The following is a 14,196-nucleotide window of genomic DNA, read 5'->3' as shown; positions in this document are numbered from 1 at the left end:
TATTCAATTTTATCAACATGCATGCTTCCTAATTGGTTTGGGCTAAGTGAATAATTTCATGTGCTATAATAATGCCTTCTAGAATGGATGTATTTGGGACAAACATTGTTTGTTCTTCAGAGATGATCTTTAGTAATATTTTTTCAATTTATTAACTAATGCTTTAGAAATAATTTTATATAAAGTGTTATAGAGAGCTATAGGTCTAAAATCTGCATGATTAGAATAGTTCAATTTTTAGGTATTAAAATGATAAAGGTGTTGATAATTTTAGTTAGCAAAGCTCCTATATTATGAGTCTCTTTAAGAGTCTCATATAGCTCTTTACCTAATATATGCCAATATTTTTGGAAAATAATTATGTTGGAACCATCCAAGCCTGGTTCTTTATCCGGGTTCATTTAGAAAGAAACCTCTTATAATTATTTCAAGTGTAAATTTGTTTTTAACCATTTATTTTCTCTATTTGATACAAGTTTTGGCATATTTGATAACATTTCTTGTTGGTCCTTCAAATTGGATCCATTGGTATCATTGTCTGTATTTTCAAAACAACTAGCAAGTTCTATTGCAATCTCCTCTAGTTCTTATACAAGGTTATTGTTTAAACCTTTAATTTTTGTGATTCTATTTATAATCATCTTATGTTTTGTTCTATTGTGAAAACAAATCGTATTCATGTTTCCTTCCACCAACCAAGTTTCTTAGGGTTTTTGTTTCTAGAATATCTCTTCTTTTGCAAGGATATCCTCATGTTTAATGAGTAATTATTTTTCTTTGTAATGACTTTCTTTATTCATTCCTTTTTTTATCACCTCATTCTTTAGTTCTTCCAGCGTCTTTTATATTTTATCTTTTTCTTCAAAAATATTATTAATTTTTTATCTATTCCATATTAACAACTTATTCTTAAGAGTCTTTACTTTTTCCACAAATCGTAACATCTTTGATCCATCAATTTTTTACTCATTCCACCATTTTTGTATCAATTCTAAAAAATTCTTTATTTTGTAACCACATGTGTTCAAAGCTAAATTGGTTTTTCATAGGTTTAAGCTTTTGTAATTTCTAATCTAACCATGAAGTAAATTGATCTAGTCAAGTTTAAAATTTCAGATTCAAGAAAGGAATTGAATTCTCCTAGATCCCTTTTGAATATAGTGATAGATAACTGAGAGGGGGATGAATTGATTATAACTAGATATCCTACATGCCCTTAAACACTTTTCCAAAAACTTAAAACTCAAAACATTCAAATCAATAGCTTGGTGAATAGATCACACTTCATGATAACATTCAACTTAATCTTTGTAGTAAATTTATGTACAAAGTATCAAAGTAAACTTCATGTATGTATAAACTAGTTTGCAACAATAAATAGTAAAGAAGAAATAACATGCAACATAGTCAATGTTCACACAATTTGACATAAGTATTTTAATGAGGAAGCCCTAATAAGGGAAAAACCACTTGGGAACTAACAACCCAAAAATTTCACTCTTCTGAAGTGATCGATGCTAGGAGCCAACATTGTTAAAGGTTACATACACATTGTTAATGTGACTTGGTTAGAGAATATCCATCAAAGATCATCTAGAACTTATCAGTCCTTGATATTTAGAGTGATCTGATGTAAAGGACTTACAAACATTCAATTGAATGTCACCATAGAAATGAATTTACAAATAAGACTATTAAGTCCAATTGGTTAATTCGTGTTCGATTAATGCTACTTATGCTTCACTTATGTATCATGTGCTTAGTCACCATTGAATTCTCCATTCACCGACCAAACTATCTAGCTTAGCATAACTTCCTATTTCTTTGTCTTCTCACTTCATGACTTTATAACTTTCTTATGCATGATCTCAACACTTAATCAAATCATGTAAAATAATCAAATCATTATTATACTATCAAATTCTATCTCATAAAGTGCCCATTGAAATCCATACACTTATCAACATTTCATCATACTTTCTTCAAATCCTCTTAATCAATCAAATGAAGTGACACTCTACTAAATTAGCATAATGTCTTATTAGTTAAGGCTTGACATCAATGACAACATAACAACTGATGTGACTCTTTCACATACACTATCAACATTATCAATTGGGAATAACAATATCTATGTCTTTAATAACCATGATATCGATGTCTACAATAACCTCTCTCAATTTTGGGATATTCAATTTTGTTTGATTTGGCATGATGATCTCACTTGATGCAAACACTTATAGTGTTCCTTAGGTCATTGGTGCACCGCTATAGAGCTTTTGAAACATTTATTATGGAATCAAGTTGTCAACATCTTTATCTCTAGATGGATAAACCCTAATGACATTCTTGTTTTGACCATGGTCTCGATAGAATATTTGTGACCACCACACACCAAAGATTCCTTAAGGTGCATTAAGCATGTGTGGAAATGATCTTTTGAGGGTCATGACTTGGAGCTCATGAGGGGTATTATTGAACCATCAAATGCTACAATACCATGATATTGATTTGTACAATAACCTCTCTTAGTTCTAGGACATTTAATTTTGTTTAAATTTGTCGCAATGATCTTACTTGATGCCAAAACTTGTAATGTTCCTCAGTTCATTGGTGCATCACTACATAACTTTCAACACATTCATCGTGGCATCACTTTGTCAATATCATTATCTTAGAATGGGTGGGTGAACAATAGTAACACCACCACAAGGTCACTAAAATATTTGCGACCACCACACATGGAAGTGTCTACAAGGTGCACTAAACATGTTTGGAAAGTAGTCTTTTAAGGGTTGTAACTTGGAGCTCATGAGGGGTATAAAAAAATGTTAGATTCTACAAGATTATGATATCAATTTCTACAATAATCTCCATTAGCTCTGGGAAATTTGATTTCTTTTGAATTCGGCACAGTAATCTCACTTGATGCCAAAACTTACAATGTTCCTTAGTTTATTGGTGCACCACTATGTAACTTTCAAACTATTCATTGTGGCATCAATTAGCTCTAAATAGATATGTGAACCCTAGTGACACCCCTATTTTGATTAAAAATTTGTTAAAACATTCACAACCACCACGCAGTGAAGCACCCCTAAGGTGTACTAAGCATGATTTTATGGTATTTTTACATTCAAATTAGGAATTGTGTTCCTTACTAAATAAAACAATATGATAGTTTTCTCTTATCCTTTGAATTCATCCACACTCCTTCCTTTTGGCACATATTCATCATGATTCACTGTGTTCTTGTCAGGCACCAACTTGCTAGATGCATTTTTGTGATAGTTTCTTCCTAGAAAGGGGTATGAGATGCCTATTTTTTTTATGATAAGGTATGTTTAAGTTGTGTACATGGTCAAAATATAAATTTGTGTTGTCTTGCAGCCACATAATTAAGTTAAGTACATGCAAAAATGAAACACCATGTCAGCTTCCATGGCATTACATTTTCTTCCAAACTAAGAAGGATATTCAAGGTTGTGATGATTAGTGAAAACAACATTTCTCTTGACACCTCTAACATCAAGGAATTCACTAACTAATGTATGATCTTTTTGCATGGAATAAAATATTGATACTAAAGGTTGATAAAACATTCTTCACAAGTTAAAAAAATTTAATCAAAAATACTAAACATGATTAAAATGATTGATATTCCATAAACATGAAAAATACATATCCACAAAAAATTCAACAAAACTGTAGTATATTAAATTGTATATCCATGTGTAGATAAATGGCACAAATATATGTATCAAAATACATATATCCATGGATAAATGACACAAATATATATCAAAATACATATATCCATATACAAAATGTGGTAGATGTCATCAAAATATGTCTATAATATGAGAGTTTATGTATACAATGTGCCATATGCAATCTCAAAATGTGTTGTGATACATCTTTAAACAACTATAGTATCCTATGCTATTGGTGGATCATCAAAATGTCACCTCTTTGATGTACTTTGTGGATTGGATGCCTCCTACATGAACAAAAAAGGAAACCCCAAAGTTAGATTATTAAATTTATATGATTGTACATATCTAACAAAAATTTACTCAAATGCATAATGATTGATTATTTTATGAATATTTTTAGTTTCAAACTCTCATTGTGTACCTCTCTCGTCAACCTCCTATGAATATTAGGAGTCCTCTCATATGTCATCGCCAATGCAGGAATCACATCGGCTCTAGCCTATATATGTTGTATGGTTGTGAGATGGATCTATGACTTAAAACTATAAAATTATCATTGATAGCATACTAAATTTATAACATAATGAAGACTTCAAACTAAAACTTACATGTGTCAATCACTCCTCTACAAGCATTGACTGCATCAGCAAAGATACATAACTCTAACATCTTACCTCCATTGCACTTTGTGTTTCCTACAAGAGTCAAAAGCATATTTATTACTATCATGATATTCACTTTTGTAAAAAATTATGAAAAATAGGAAAATAACAAATAAATGATAAATATACATAGGATGGAGCTTTGGCTGCGAACATAAATGCTCAAGGATCTAGGCTATTGAATCTACCTAGAGTCATCATCAATGGTTGCTCTTTGTAAAATATAGAATGTAATAAATCCATTGGTATATACAAGCTACAAGTATGCATCTATATTTAATCACTTTAAAATACCTAATTACCTTTCCCTTATCAATATGCGGTGGCTCACCCCTTGCACTCCCCCCCACTTATAGGTGATACTTGTAAGGGAAAAGAAAGATAAGAAACCATGTATAATCCAGTATCAAATAGGAAAACAATGAGAAGACAACATAATGTAGCATAGATGTCTCAAGGCCAAATGAAATAGCCGAGAGTGTGACATCATCCACTTGTTTGAGCTCCTCCTTAGTCATCAATTGAACATAAATGAAGCATATACATGTCTAAGAGTGTAGTTGTTAAAATTATTTTAATATAAAAATTTATTTTAAATCAACTATGTTGTAACAAAAAAATGTATACACTTACTGACAAAGAAGGAGTTTGTGGCTCTGCATGCCCCTCCTCCTCTCCCAGATCAAGGTCTATAGTCTCTATATATGTGTGTGTTGTATCTTCATCGTCAAATACAAATGGATAATTAGAATCATCTAGGGGACCAAGACATAAATTCTTGCACATAATGCAAGTATGGGGCACACAAACATGTGATCTACTCACCGATGAACTTTTGCATCATCAACATAGGGAGGCAACACTAACCTAGTCTAGAAGATCAATAAGCTACTCAATCAGTGGATAGTTCTAATAGTTGACCTAGCCTCTGCAATGATACTAGGAAGCTACACTAGACGAAGGGGGAGACATCAATATGGGAGACATAAGTGCCAACTTTCTTCCACTAGGAAAATGGTCTATGATAAGGACCTCCTCTTACACCCATGTTGGGCCTCATGCTCCAATAGTTCACTTTGACCCCCTTCATAAATTCAACATACAAATTTCTAAGGAAATAAAATGGCACCTCCAAATTTTTGTGTGGTGGTTTATAAAAAACCATCCACCAATGATCCCAAAAGCTCACACGCATTGCCTCATTTTTACACCATTTAATTGATAATAATAATGTTTTTTGGGATCCACACTTTTTACCAGTTTTTGGGTTCACAAATAGGTCAAGTATTTCTTCTTTGTTTATGTTAAGAGTTGTGACCTCATCATAATCCAACCTATTATCAAATTGGGCATGCATCTCCACACGTCAATGAAGAGCAACATTATGTTGTTCATAAAGTGTCTGAAAATTATCCACAATATTGTTTAATGTGGATAGCATGGGAGCCAATGTAGGTATTTTGTTATATGTGTTTTGTAAACCCCTTAGTTTGGTTAGACTATTTATAAAAAATCTACAATTCAAGGAGGGTTTTGAGGGGGTAGTGGATCATTTGGCAAAGGTTGAGGATTTTGAGGGGGTTATGGATCATTCGGTATAGGGTTTTCAATAACATTATTTTGTGGCTCAATGTCATGAACTTTGTTGGGATCAACCATGCCTATTAAATTGCAAATAAATCAAGAATTACAAATTGAATTCATCATTTATAATAAAAATGAAAAAATATATATATACATTATAAGACATTTTTTAATTAAATATTAATGAAAACAACAAAAAATATAAAAATCTAATTTACCTTTGATAGAATAAAAAATTTAAGGGGAAACTTGATCTAGTACTCTATTAGCAATCCTAAAGCTGAAGCATTGTATAAGAAAATGTCAAACCAATAATGAAAATAGTGTTCAGAATTTTTACTTTTTATTCTCTTTGTATATGTACTTAATATGGTATTGGGGACCCGATAAGGAAAGGTATGACTTTTTTGGTTTGGTATCAAGATGGCTGGGAAAAATGTCACAGCAGATTTTGGAACACTTTTAGACATTTCAAAACTATATCTTTGTCATATCACCACCTTTTGGCACACCATGATCATGGACATACCCTTTAGTAGTAGCACAATCCTTGAAATCACCAATTTTAACATCATTAAGAGAAGAAATTTCTATCATCAATGTATTGTGTTCTTGTTTTTCTTTCATATGCTCAAGTGTCATTGGTCCAAGTGGTGGTGAATGATACTAGTTGTTTAGATAGTACAGCGCATAGTCTCCAATTCCTGACAGGTACAAACACATTTTGCTTTACCATGATGCAAAGTTCTCCTTGTTGAACATAGGAATATCTCTCTTATACATCTTCAGATCTTTAGCTTAAGACCATTCAAACTTTCTACTTCAAGCACTTAGCTTTGATACAAATTGTTAGCTAACTAAGAGGGGGGTGAATCAATTATAACTAGTTATCCTACAGATCCTCAATCACTTTTCTAGAAAGTTAACAATTTCAAATTTCAAATCAAAAGCTTGGTAAATGAATCAATCTTCATAGTAATATTCAATTAATATTTGTATTAAACTATTAACTTTATGTATCGATTATCATAGTGATTTGAATTGAGAATCCAAATTACAAATCCCAGTGTAGAACCTGAGGTATTGTGATTTAATTGAAAGTAGTTAAAATGCAACAATAGATGTTTTTGCAAGTCAAAAAGTGATCCATTTAATTTGAGAATAGAGTTTATACAAGTCTGATGGATCCCAAGGGTCACCACTATCTCTTGGAAATAAAAATAAAAAGTTCACAAGTTGATTAATTACAAAATAAACTCTAACAACTATGAAAACTACAAAAAACTATATTAAAAATTATGTCTACTTGTAGAATTCATAAGTTTCTACTCGTAGCTCAAAATCATGAACCATCATAATTTCTTGAAAGATCTTTTAAAGTTCTACATTCAGTGGTTGAAGGTTTAAGTCTAGCTACACCTTCTTAGCATGGTTGAAGCCCATAAATGCCCTAGAGGCCTCCAAAAATGTGAAATTCTAAAACATAGAAAATACCAAAAAAATAGAATGTGGTATTTTCCTATTTTTGCTTGTGCCAATATCATCTGCATCTTCTTGGACTGTGTTTTGATCAAAGAGTAAACTTCATGTATGTATATACTAATTTGTACCAATAAATAGTAAACAAGAAATAACACAAAACACAATCAACCTCCACACAATTTCACACATATATTTTAACGTGGAAACCGTGTTAAGGAAAAACCACTCAATAACTGACAACCCAAAAATTTCAATCTTCTGAAGTGAGCTCTGCTAGGAGCCAACCTTGTTAAAGTTTACGTACACATTGTTAATGTGACTTGCTTAGATTATTTACACCTAAGATCATCTAGACCTTATCACTCCTCACTATTTAGAGTGGTCTACTCTAAATGACTTACAAATATTCAACTGAATGTCACCATACAAATGGATCTACAAACAAGACTTTTTAAGTCCACTCAGTGAAGAGATTTTTTGATACAATTATTAGAGAGTAACAGTGAAATGATATGAGAATAATGCAACTACCTTTCCTATTTTAGATCTCCATTTCACTCATTATCTTTCCTCTATTCATCCTCTTTCTTTCTTCTGGATGATCCACTCACATACACATCAACTTTGCCCTTCACTTGCTAGATATCATAATGATTCTCTGCTTGGTACCCTTTGGCTACCAATATTCAAACTCAACTTGATCAACAAAAATGAACATCTAATTCATCACTTAAATAGACAACTTATTTTTGCTTCATCAGATTCTCCAAAGTTTTTTTCCTTAATCATAATTGCCTAATCTTCATCCAACTCAAACTCATTGAATCTAGACACTTGGGTATGACACCTTCACCTTGAAATTTATGCTTCATTTAAAATCATTAAATCTATCATACTTTCTTTTAATTTCTCTAATCATAGGTTTCATAAATCATTGCATATTTATCTTCAAATATTTTTGATTAATTTCGATTCTCATTAAATATCAACCTTCAATTTGAATCTTCTATAAACTATTCTTCTTTCCTTGCTTGGTTAACACTACATATGCTCAACTAACATTGTTCTTTCTCAATTAATACTACTTATCCTTCACTTCTTTATCACGTGCTCAGTTAACATTGAATTATGCACTCACTAACAAAACTATTTAGCTCAACACAACTTGCTATTTCCTTGTTTTCTCACTTCATGACTTTATAAATTGCTTATGCATGATCTCAGCACTTAATCAAATTGTATAAAACAATCAAATCAACATTATAATGTCAAATTCTAACTCATAAAGTGCCCATTGAAATCCACATACTTATCAACACATTCATCATCATCATACTTTCTTCAAAACCTCTTTATCAATCAAATGATATGACAGTCTACTAGATTAGCATAATGTCTTACCAATTAAGGCTTGACATCAATGAAGACATAAAAACCAATATGACTCTTTCACATACATTATCATCATTATCAATTGGGGCAAACATAGGGATTTTCCTAATTTTTATGCTATATGGCTAAAACATAGTCTCCTTTTATTTTATGTGAAGTTTTTCCTATTGCTTTTAATATGAAGAAAATTATTGTTGTTTATCAATGGATTAAAATATTTGCGATTGTGATATGAAAGTGGATCCCCAAATTTATCATTAATTAAGATCGTATTAACATATCCTCCTATTATGTAATTCTCTAACTTATATAAATTTAGGTAATTACTTAGTTCTATCCATAATGTTAATTTCTAACTATTTTATATTAAACTGTAAACATTAGTCAATACATAATTTAAATTGGAGTTAGTACTTTCAACTTTACCTAAGATCTGGTTATTCATTTTGGTTAGTGTTTTGAAGGAGGTTTTTCTAGGGTTCCATAATACTGCTAATCCTCATGAAACACCTAAATATTCCACCCATTTTGACTACCATATACCTATATTTTTATTCATTTTATTTTCCTCTTCTATACATAGCTTAGTTTCTTATAAAATTATTATATCAAAATTAAAAGGTTGTAAATATATTTTTATTAATCTTTGTTTGTTAGTGGCATTAATACCCCTAACATTCCACGTAGTGATCCTCATTGGACCTTGGGAAGGCATCACTCCTTCCCTACATAAAATAGTTTTGTTAATTTTGCTTGGTCTTCTTCATCCCCTGCCATGCATCTAAGTTCCATGAGTGATTTACTGCCTCTCATTTTTTGTCTTTTAGCCACCTTTATGATTTCTAAACCATCTTTTACTTATTCTAATCTAAGCTTATATACTTCATTATATTTTTGTGTAGTGATTAAAACATCTGCTCCTAAATTCTCCTCCTCTTCAATTTCCTTCCTTAGCACTTTTTCCATTGCCTTATCAAAATATTATCTTCCTCTGAGTAATTTGGGTTTAGTACCTCCCTGACATCCTAATCTATTTCTTGTTTTGGTTCTTGATGTGTAGGGATATTAACCTCCATCCATGTGAATCTTAATTATTCATCCATTCTTCTGCATTTTCCTTAAGATTTGCCTCATCTTCTTCTATATTCATTGATCCTACTCTAATTGATGCATTAGGATCCTTGTTTGGGTTTTGGTGTAAGAACTCAAGGTCCTTACCAGTTTGGTCAAAACTCAATTTTGGACATGTTAGGTTGGTAATAAGTGTCTAAGTTGACATCCAACATTATGTTAGGTTTCGAGCATCTCTAGAGTTCATTTAGGAAAATTCATTCATGTTGTAATAAGATCTATTAGCAAGATCCAAGTCAATCAATGTTGGCCAATGCTAGGGTTTGATCAAATTTTATGCATTTTTATGTTTATTAGGAGTATTTATATGTTTTTACATGCATTTTTAGGCATTCAAAGGTATTTAGAATGACAATCATTAAAAGTTACAAAATTGTCATGCAACAATTTTTGCTGTTGAGCAACTTTTACAATTTTTGGGAAGGCCAACAGTCATGGCCATGTAATGGTCTATCAAAGAGGACTAAAGGTGAAATTTCAAAATATGTGACCTATATATTACTATTTTTTCAACTGAGGAATGGGTTGGACATGGTAGAGATTTTGAATCAATAAAGAAAATAAGTTTTGGTGGGAAAAATGTGCAAGACAACAACTATAATCTGAGATTTTCTTGCAACTATTGTTCATTGATACATGATTTCCTTTTAGATAGTTGTATTTTTTTAGTGTGAGAAATGTACTCATTCATTTGGTGAAGGTAGAATAAGTTTTTATAAAGTTTTGTTTTTGTTTGTGCTCACTAGTTAGCCTAACCTATACCTAGGGTTTTAATTCAAATGGACTCTCCCTCCTAAACCCCAAGGTGAAAAGTCTTGAATTTTGGTGGAAAGAAGAGGTATAGGATGGGGTTTATGTTTTTATAATTTATTTTTAGTTCACTAACAAACTTGGTGTCTTTTGAGATCCATTAAGCTAAGCAGCTTTGTGTGCTTAGCATGCAAATAGCTAGAGATCACATTGCAAAAGGCATTGTCGGGGTTGCAGATGCTTGATACCTTGAAGATAGAAGTTTTATGAGGTTTCCTAAGTGTGGTCACAACCATTCATGAAGTGGGTTTTAATGTATGGTGATTTGTAGTACAGATTGTGATTTTAGTCATAATTAGGCCTAAATTAGGGCTTGAGGGTTAAGGGGCAAGGAGGAAAGACCCATAACTCATCTTTTGGAATTTTTTAGGTTTACATGACCTATAAAAGATTGTGTAATTGGTTTGATATCTTATTTTCAATTTTTGTGTGTATGCAGATTAAAACTATGAAATAGGGCTACAAGGAAGAGCCCCCAATTAGGTCTCCTAGAGCAACTTGTTGTTTGAGCTCAGGAGAGTGCCCGAAACCTATTAGTTGGTCCTGAAACTTGGTGGAAAGATGGAGAAAAATGTAATAAGGTGTATTAAATATTAAGATCTTGGATGGTGCAAGTAAGTGAGGTGCAAGTGGAGCTTGGTTGCCTCTGTGAAGGGTTGTGGATACCTAGAAGGCAGAGATAGATTTGAAGGGTGATAGGGAAGTGTTAGGAAAACCATTCACAACCTCTCTATCCATAGGTAGGTCCTAAGGGGTAGAAGTTAGTATTGGTAGAGCTTAGGAGAGGCTTAAGGAAAGTTAGCAAGGACATTTAGTTAATTACACCCTTTACTTGCATCAAATTTCCATCCTCTATTGTATATATTGGAGTATGTTGGTCCTTATGTGTCTCTTGCCAGAGTTTCATATATAATTTAATACTTTTTCTTTTTTGCCTTTTGACTAATTTCCCCATTCCTTTTCTTTCCACTACATCTCCAAGCTACATCTCTATGAAAAAAAAGGTAAATATTATTGTGCTTTTGTATCCATTTCTTACTCTCCTTCCCCATTTGTCCTTAATGACTTTTTGTGTTGGAATCTTCTTTGAAAATGTTGTTGATTCATATTCTCTATTATCTCAGTTGTTATTCATTTTTCATTGACCTTGCTCAGTTTCTTCTGGTTTCCTAATTTCTCATATTCAAGCATTTACTTAACCAAATTGTGACTAACATTTTCTATATTGACATTAATTACCTTACCCATACAAATATTATTTGCCTTGTTAACTAAGTTTTTTTCCTTTGATTGTGAATAATTCTTTCTTGGATTTGTGTTTTCCTCTTGATTCAATTTTAGTTCCTGCCATGGAATTAACTATTGCCAAGGCTTTCAACTAAATAGTGATTAATCCATATCCAAGTAGAGCAATCACTACTCATCTTTCTTAAAGGATCTATTTTAATTCTAATGTTGAATCAATAAAAGTTTCTTATTATTTAATGATAAAATTTATGAAAAATATTTTTCAACGATGTTATTAACTGATGATAATTTTTTAGAGAAAAAACACAATTCACGAGGCAGGAGAGGGGAATAAAACAAGGCTAGAGGAGGACATAAAAAAAGAAGTTTGATAGGCCTAGTCCTACAAATAGATGTAGTGTCCATCTCAAAAGGAATGCTTGGCATTTACAAATGATTTTTTTTTAATGGTGGCTGGTGGAAAACTGTGTAGACTATACAATATAATCTCTTTCTAGGTGACCACACATTTAAACAATCTTGTGGTGCCAAAAAGGCTCAAAGACTACTAGCATATTGTAGGCATGGATTCATATTCATGTGGCATACTTCATGGAATTTTTAATACCTAATTCTTTTATTTAGTCTAAAAGTTTATCAATGTCTACAATCAAAAAACAATTAAAAAATAAGTGTATCAGATTTGAGCATGCCTTATGTAAAGCATAGTTAGGTGAAGATAAAATGACTGCAAAAAAATTCTCAACATTCCTATTCTTTCCATTAGAGATTTATTTTCATATGTGTTAGTACAAGAGCATGGTAGGGTTTGAATGTAATTGTATATATTTATTGAGAATACATTCTTTAGACTTGATTGTAGCTCAAGGTTGATGTATTGGGTTTCTGGTAGATCAATGATTGGATTTGTAAGATAGATTGGACTCTCTTTTAGTGGAAAATGGGAGAGGGATATTTCAATATTTACAATGCTAGAGGCACATTTCTTTAGGAATTTCTTTAAACATCACAGGATTGTAGATGACATCAACCTTTTCTCTGAAGTGGTTCAAAGGAAACAATTATTTCCTACAATTACATTAGAGTTCTATCAAAAAGAGTGATATGATATGCCAATATTTTCTATAGCAATGTTGTAATAGTTTGAACTTTGAAGCAACAAACCCGCATCTCTATTTTTCTTAAAATTCTAAGTAAATAAAAAATAATAGCACTTTATATATCTATTATTTCTTGTCTTTGTTATTACTTTGATTTTTTCCTCTCATCTTCATTTTGTATTATAAGGATTCTTTAAAATATATAAGGTTGCATTGTATTCTTAAGTTTTTTCATTTAGGATAATAACAACAATTCTTGTGATTTTAGGGACAACATACAAAACAAAAATTTTACACAATCTCAAGATTACAACTAGTAAAATGAAGAATCAACACTACCATGCAGAGGCCATTTGATACAAGTCAAGAGGCTTTACAACTTTACCTTACTTAATTGAGAATCTAATCTAAAGATACGTCCAACCTCAAGGCACTATCTATGTTATCACATGGTGATAAATTACTCCTCACATAGCTTTATCTTCTAAGCATTCACAAACCTAAAATGTTAAAAACACACAACGATATGTGAAGCTCATATCATTTCATTTAGTGCTTTAGATATGTATCAGAGGAGTGTTAGGAATTGTCTCATCTTTGTTAAATTTAATGGAAAAAACTAAAATTTTATTGTTGATTTTATGCTGATCTTGATAGCTCTTATTCTTTTATTAACCATAAAAAACATATTTCCTTTGAATTTGTCTTCTCCATGATTCATGAGGCTGCAAAGATCATGAATTAAAAAATACAGGTTTTCTAGATACAATAGGCTCCAGGCTATTTTTTCTGTTGAAAATTTAGTTTCGCAGGTTGTGTTGTTGATTTTATACTATTTAATAGCTCTACTACTTAACCAATTTTTTCTTTTTTATAATTAAGAATTATGATATAGTTTCCATTGTTCTTGGTTTTACAAATATAGGAGATAGAATGGACCATTAATGAGTGCAAAAATGGATGAACAAACTTATTGCATTTATAGGAATTCCCCCATTCATGTCCCCTTTTCCTCATAAGTCATGGGGTCACCTCTTCTTTTCCTTATTTTTGGGAAACTCTAGCATCCCA

The sequence above is a fragment of the Cupressus sempervirens genome, chromosome 1, assembly GCF_028749045.1.
Source record: "Cupressus sempervirens isolate cs-2001-9-10 chromosome 1, ASM2874904v1, whole genome shotgun sequence".
Classification (NCBI taxonomy): domain Eukaryota; kingdom Viridiplantae; phylum Streptophyta; class Pinopsida; order Cupressales; family Cupressaceae; genus Cupressus; species Cupressus sempervirens.
Note: the sequence above shows the minus strand (reverse complement) of the source record.